We start from the raw sequence: 8,033 nt of genomic DNA on the forward strand, positions 1-8,033 counted from the left end.
TTCAAAGTGATTTAAGGCAAAATACCATGATTTGCTCGACTAGTAGAGAATTCTCTTAGGACAGTTTTGAAGTGATTTTATTGGCACACACAATCTGGCATAGGGATTAGCTTCTTGCTTATGCAAACAGAGAGCAGCCATAGTATTTTCACAATATTCCTTCACAAAAATATGTTTATTAAGTGTGCTTATATAAGATGAAAGCTTAGTTAGAGGAACCAGCCATGTGAGTTACCCTGTGTGGAGATCATTAGAGCTAGTCACAAATATTCCGATGCTCTTTATCTTCCCTGCTTTCTTTGAAGTCAGGACTAGTGATACCACTTGCTTTGGACAAATGAAATGTGAGACAAAATGACCTGTGTCACTTTGGATGGAAACGTTAAGTGCTGGTGGAAGATTTGCCACGTCCCTGTTCCCCTGTGCTGATGACTGTGGGAGTGTGTGTCAAGGTGGTTTTTCCTTCAGCATGGGTCTCTGAGTCATTAGTATGAACAGACCTCCCTGCCGACCTGTACTGAACGTATAGCATGAGTGAGAAATAAACCTGCAATATGGTAAACCGCTGAGGCTTTGGAGCTATTTGTTACCACATCGTAACCTTTATTCATCCAGGCAGCAAATACTCATAATTACACACTATGTATGTGCCAGGCAGAGTACACAGAGATCACAAATAATTGCTGACAGTGGTTTGATGTGCCACCCTTTCTCACCTGTTTGCTAAATCCCTGAGGAGTAGATGAATAATAAGCCTGTATTAATATAACTCATCAAGATAAATTGATCTCAGGTTGTTAACGATGGCAAATCCATACAGGTCTGCAGCAACCTCGATTCCTGCCTCTTAGAAACAAAGAATTACCTGAGGGGCAAAAGGCAGAAGGGGAAACGGAGGCAAGTTTTAGAGCAGGAGTGACAGTTTACTACACAACTTCAGAGCAGGAATGAAAGGAAGGACAGTGCACTTGGAAGAGGGCCAGCAGGCCACCCGGAGGTCAGGTGCGCAGTGTGGCTTTTGACTTGGGGTTTTACGTGTTGGCATGTTTCCAGGGCCTTGCGTTGCTTCTCCCTGATTCTTTCGGGGAGGTGGACCGTTGACGTGTGCAGTGGCTGCCAGCACTTGGGGGGCCACACACGCAGTGGGTTTACCCGAAATTATGCACATGCTCACTTGAGGCGTTTTCTTATCAGGTGAGTGTTTCTAGAGTAGGTCCATAGACCAGTGCAACCCTGCCATCTTGCACCCCTCACCCAGCTCTTGAGATCTTATCAGGAAGCTACTGATCCCCAGTTTCAGGTTTTTCTGTCTGTTGGAAGACTGCTTTTCACCAGTGCTGGCTGTGATCCATTGTTATTTTACAGAAGACAATTAACAACCACCTGACCATTACCTGATGGTCACCGAATGCTTCTGGTTGGGGGTCGGGGGTGGGCATTCCTGCCCTGCCCACATCTGACCAGCTACGTAACAAGATTAGTGATGTTTTGACATGTTTTGAATGAATTACCTTGTGTTTTGAATGAATGACATTGTTTCAGAGGACACTTTATTGGAGAAAAGGATCACTTCAAAAACCCTGAGGTTTCTTAGACTAGTCAAAACATCTGTTCTTTTTCACTTCGACAATCCAGCCATTCCGCAGCCACATTGAGCACTTCCCAGGTGTGTCCGCTGGGCTCAGTCTGTGCCCTCCACTATGAACACTCCTCTCAGCCCCTTTTCATCCTTCAAAGACCAATTCAGGTGCTTCTCTCTCTCCCTCCCCACAGCCTCAGGTCACATACCTCTCCTGAGTACTTATTTCAGTCTGCTTGACGTTATAACTATTGTTTACATGACATTGCTTCCTGGACAAGATGGTCCCCTACCCCACTAAAGCCTGCACATTCGTTGAGTAAAGGCTTTGTTTTATTCTGCTTGATGTATCTCCAATCTGACTCTTCTCCCCACAGCCTAATCAATGTTAATTTATGTTTGAATAGATTTGAGAGATTTGTTTGGGTGTAATCATGGATTTCTCAAAACATGTAACTGCCCTGGTTTGGAATATTGAAAAACAAAGCAACCCTTTTAGCTCTAAGAAGGGGAGTTGTGAAGCTGATACTTTTGGCTTACTCCTGGGGGAATTAGTTCTCTCTTGGCCAAGGACCAAAGCCTGCCTCCTGAACACCCATCACATTTAGCTAATTTCCATTCTCCCCAGGGACCAAGGGAGTAAGACAAAAGAGGAAGGAAGTAGGCATTTCAGAAGAGTAACCCATCCACGAAGAGTCACTTGAAAGGGAGAAATGAGGAGGGGAGTACAAAGTCAGTGTTTAAAAAAAAATCACTAAATGAATGCAGAATTTTAATTGCATTTTCTTATCCATCTTCTCTGCATCATACCAGTAACTTTCTTGACTTGCTATCTTACCCCATGACAAGTCCTGAAGCTCAAAGGTTGCTGCCACTGGAGCAGGCATCAGACACCCTCAGTGTTTGTGCAAAGATGTCCACCTACTGCATTCAGTCTCTCTCTCATTTCCTTTCCCTTCCTTACTCCACCACAGCATCCAGAAGCCAGGACACCTGCTCCTCCTGAAAGTCTAACTCCATGAGTAATAAATAATGCAGAGAAGCGAGTGCTTTTCTCCACTGGTTTATCAGCCATCCTGACCTGTTCGACACTGTCAGTTTCCAGCCTTTCTCTCCTTTTTCGTGGGACAGTGAGAAAACCAATGACTCTGGCGTTGAGTAGATGAAAGATGACATTCTAGCTCTTCCACAAACTTTCCTTAAGTACCTCAGAATGTTACTTAACCATTTAGGCTGTTTCCTAATAGTATAAAATAGAATTGGTTACACCTGTGAATTGTTAAAAGGATGGGTGCGATAAAATGTGAAGTCTTTGACACATAGTTGGTGCTGAATAAATCTATTGTTACTTATAAATATTTCTCAAATACATTTCCTCCTCTTCATGATCTTCCTGCTACAGTGATCTTATCTGTGTTTTAATTACCTCATGTCTAATATCATGCAGGACTCCCTATGTGATCTGTCTAAAACTAGAAATCAGAGCAGGGCGTGGTCACACAAAGCCCTGTCAGACTTCCAAAACTGCAAAAGCCCTTCTGGTTATTCTCACGAATCTGTAACAACAACAACAACAACAACAAAAATCTTAACTCAGTGTAGCACATGAGGGCTGCAGCTCACTGGAGTCTGCATGTAATCTCTTTGCCCATTATTCTCTTAATTGTACCTATGAGAGATTGTTTCTCTAACAACTTCCAAGGAATCACACCCCCCAGGCTCCACATCCTTGTGTAGTTCCTTCCCACACTGAGGCTGACCTTGGTCATGTGACTTGCTTGGCCACTAGGACATCAGCACATGTGACACAATCAGAGCTTACACATTGGGGCTTGCCCTCTTGAAACTCTGTTGGCACTGTGTGAGAAGGGCAACCTGGTCCAGCCTCCCTGCATATGCTCGTAGAGAGAGCTGCCCAGCCATCCCAGATGTCCCTGCTGAGCCAGTCTCAGCCAATCTCCTGACTGAATGCAGCTGCATGAGTGTACCCAGGCAAAGCTAGAATGGAAATTGTCCAGCCAACTCACCCAGTAGTGAGAAATATTAAAAGCATTGCTGTTTTAAGCCATTGTATTTCAGACTAGCTTGTTACACAGAAATGAATAACTGATATAGTGCCTTTTGTCTCCAAAATAATGAGCAACTATAGTTCTATGAACACATCATTTTCTGCCACACCTCACATTCCTTTGCAAATACTGTTTCTTGTGCTTGTAATGTCTTTCCCCCTTGTCTATTACTCTTTTTATCCCAACGTATGCAGCAGAAGCTGGCATACACCAAGTGTTCAATAAAAGTTGAATGAATACATTTTGAAAGTCAAAACATGCCACAAAGCCTCCAAAGATGCACACTAAATCCATCATTGTTCTGATTGAAATTTTAGATAGAAATGCATGCATGTTACCGCTTTTTTGATGGAAAATAATTATTTATACACAACTACACACACATAATAAAACTACAAAAGAACATGCATTCACTTCAAAAGAGATTTAGGTTTTAATAAAAGTAAAATATGTCCATTCACATACTAAATTAGCAACTTAAAAATTATAATATCTAATGCTAGTAAAGGTACTGTAGAGTAGCTTTGTGCTGTCACCAGAGAAAAATCAGAATAAAATTTGGGAGGTGAATTCTGGTATATGTATTAAGAGCCATAAAAAAAAAAAATAACACACACAGTTTTCCTTTGATCTGTTAATTTCCTTTCTGGCAGCTTAATTCATTTTTAAAAATTCAAAATATGGAAAAATAGTCACAAGAACATTGAATAAGAGAATACTTGTTTTGAAAAAGTGGAAATAAGTTAAATTCCCATCACCAAGAACATGTTTCACTCAGTTTTGGTGCATTTATTTGGGTGGCCATTTAAACTAATAGCTGTGAAGACTGTCACAGAATATACAGAAAAATCAATGTTAAGAGACAAAGACAGGAATGCATAATTGTATGATTCTAATGACTACAACAATATAAAAATCTAAATGTAACAGTAATTACAAGGAATTATGGGTCATTTCCCTCCTCATTCTATATAATCTCGTTATATTATTTTTATAATTTAAATAACATTTTTAGAAGATAAAAATAAATGATATGTAGAAAACAATACAAAAATGATAGAATTATGGAAACAATTTTGTTGGTGCTGGCTTCCAGTCTAATTTTCTACCTGAGATTGACCCCTGGTAGTAATTGCTATTACATTACAGAATCCAGGAATCATGGTGCTCCATCATCTGGTGTGTGCCATCTCTTTAATCAATATTTATGAACTTACTTTGCAAGGATTTTATGAGTCATTGTACCTTACAGAAGTTTTTTTTAAGAAAGTAATTTTGTCAACATTATTGATACTCATGCATAAACCTTTTGCATAGGGCAATAGCTATTTATATTGAGAACAATTTCTCATGATGGTGGTGAAGCTCTATTTTAGGATGGATTTACATATTTTATTTAAAGAACTGCAGCCTGGAGATGAATTTCATCTGAGTTCCAGACACATGCCCCCGAAAAAATCACTGGAGCAAGACTCAGGATAAGCTCCAGTGACTTCAGCTCTTCCTGAAAGTTGGAAGACCTCCAAAATCTCTAGCTCTGAGGACCTTCACATGGTCCAATCACGTTTCCAAATATATTTCTACTGGCATGATTTGCTTTCATTTAAAACGTGATATGCCTAAAATGGCCCCAGCTGACTCTTCTGACTTTTATGTTTCTGACCTCAGTACCCACTTTCTGAGTCACTTAAACTCCAAAAGTCAGAAAACTCATGATAATCTCTCCTTCTCTCACACCTATAACCAGTCAGTAAGGCCTGGCTTTCTTGATAATGATTCTTGGGTCAAAACCGTTTTCTTTTTTTTTTTGCTGCCTTTGCACTTATTCAGGTTTGCCGTTACTTCAGAAGTGTCCTAATTGGTCTCTCTGTCCCTATCTCTTTCTCACTGTCTAATCCTGTTGTTATATAAGTATGTCTAGGATGCCGATTTTGTCATGTAACTCCCTTGGACACTAAGAAACTTCACATACGTTTCTCATTATCAACCGGATGAAACAAGCTGCAGTATTCAAAGCCCTTTAAATTTAGCGCCAACCTAATAGTCTTGCCTCGTTCTTTCAAGGCTACCACATTACACGATGCCAAGGGCACTATTCACATTATAAAATGCATCTTCAGAATAGGACTCTAGTAGGCTGCAACCATACAACATATTGTGAATCGTGTTCCTGGAGTCATGCCACATGGGGCTCGTAACCCTATTCTTGGGCCATCTTTGCCTAACAAATCCTGCCCACTTATTAATACCCAGCACAAACTCCTCCTCTGGGAAACTGTTCCTGATTTCTCCAACCCTTTTCCTTTTTCCTAGTATAACTTTAATTACACTTGTTATGTTCATATTGAGTGCATATTGAGATATGTCAGAACAGCTGGAAGTGTTATTTATTTACTTATACACTCAGAATAAAATAATTTGTGTGAAACTCCGTAACATGCAATAGTAATCTGCAGTGATAGAATTAAGAATACTTCTTGCTTTAGGTAGGGGCGTTCACTAGAAAGAGGCAAAGGAAACCGTTTTTCTCCCAGCATTATTGAGATAAACTTGACAAAATGGTATATATTTAATATGTGCAACATATTTTGATAAATGTATATATATATATAAATTAATATATATATTAACTTCATTAAGAATGAAGTTAATTAACATATCTATTAACACAAGTAGTTACAGTTTTTTTGTGTGGTGGTGAGAACACCAAGTCCTTAGCAAATTCCAGGTGTACAATGGCAATATTAACTATATTCACTGTGCTGTACATTAGATTTCCAGAATTAATTTATTCTGCATAACTGAAACTTGGTACCCTTTGATAAACATCTCCTCACTGTCCCTACCCCCAGCCACCAACAACCATTATTATTTCTACTCTACTTTGATGAGTTCAACTTTTTAAAATCCCACATATATGAGCAGCAGTATCTGTGTCTGGCTTATTTCAAATAATAGGATTTCCTTCTTTTTCAAGGCTGAATAATAATTGTGTCTTATCTATTCCAAATAATCCTGCAATGAACATGGACATGCAGATATCTCTTTGACTGTCTGGTTTTATTTTCTTCAGATACATACCTGGAAGTAGAATTGCTAGATCATATGGTAGGTTTATTTTTAATTTTTTTGATGAATTTTTATACCATTTTTCATAATGGTTGTACCAAATTTACATTCCTATCAGTAGTACGCAAAAGTTTCCTTTTGTCTATATCCTTGACAACACTTAATCTTTTTTTTTATAATGGCCACTCTAACAGGTGTGAGGTAATATCTCATTGTGGTTTTAATTTGCATTTCCCTAATTATTAGTCATGTTGAGCATCATTACATATACTTGTTGGCCACTTGTGTGTCTTTTTTAGAAATGTCTTTACCCATCTTAAAAATTGGGTTATTTGTTATTTTGGTACTGAGTTTTTTAGTATCTATATATTTTGGATATTGGACCTTTATTAAATATATGGTTTGTAAATATTTTCCCCAATTTCAGAGGTTGCCTTTTCCTTCTGCTGATTATTTTCTGTGTAGATGTGTTTTAGTTTGATGTTGTACCCCACATGTCTGTTTCTACATTTGTTGCCTGTGCCTTTGGTTAGAAAGCTTTTTTCTATATTTTCTTCTACTAGTTTCATAGTTTCAGGTCTTGTATTTAAATCTTTTATCTATTTTTGAGTTTATTTTTGTATATGGTGTGAGATAAAGGTCCAGTTTCATTCTGGATATCTAATTTTCCCAACACCGTTGATTGAAGAGACTATGCTTTCTGAATTGCATGTTTTGGTGCCCTGTCAAATATCAGTTGGCTAGATATGCATGGATTTATTTCTGGGCTCCCTGTTCTGTTTATTGGTCTATATGTCTGTTTTTATTCCAAGTACCATATGTCTGTTTTAGGCACAGTACCAGTTTTAATTACTGTAGCTATGTAACATATTTTGAAATCAGAAGTGTGGTGCCTCCAGCTTTGTTATTACTCAAGACTGCTTTGGCTGTTCAGGACCTTTTGTGGTTCCATATGAATTTTAAGATTGCTTTTTATATTTTTGTGAAATATACCTTTGGGATTTTGATAGAGATTGCATTGAATTTCTAGATGGCTTTGGATAGTATAAACATTTTTAATGATAGTAATTCTTATAATCAATTAACATGGGGTAAATTTTCATTTATTTGTGTCTCTTCAATTCTTTTTATAAATGTTTTATAGTTTTCAGTGTGCATTATATGTATTTCATGTCTGATGAAGTTTGTTCCTATTTCATTCTTTTTATTGCTCTTATAAATAAAATTACTTTTCTGATTTTTTTTCAGATAGTTCTCTGTGTATAAAAATACAACAGATTTTTTCATGCTGCTTTTGTATACTATAATTTTATTGA

Source organism: Saimiri boliviensis, chromosome 8, assembly GCF_048565385.1.
Source record: "Saimiri boliviensis isolate mSaiBol1 chromosome 8, mSaiBol1.pri, whole genome shotgun sequence".
Lineage (NCBI taxonomy): Eukaryota > Metazoa > Chordata > Mammalia > Primates > Cebidae > Saimiri > Saimiri boliviensis.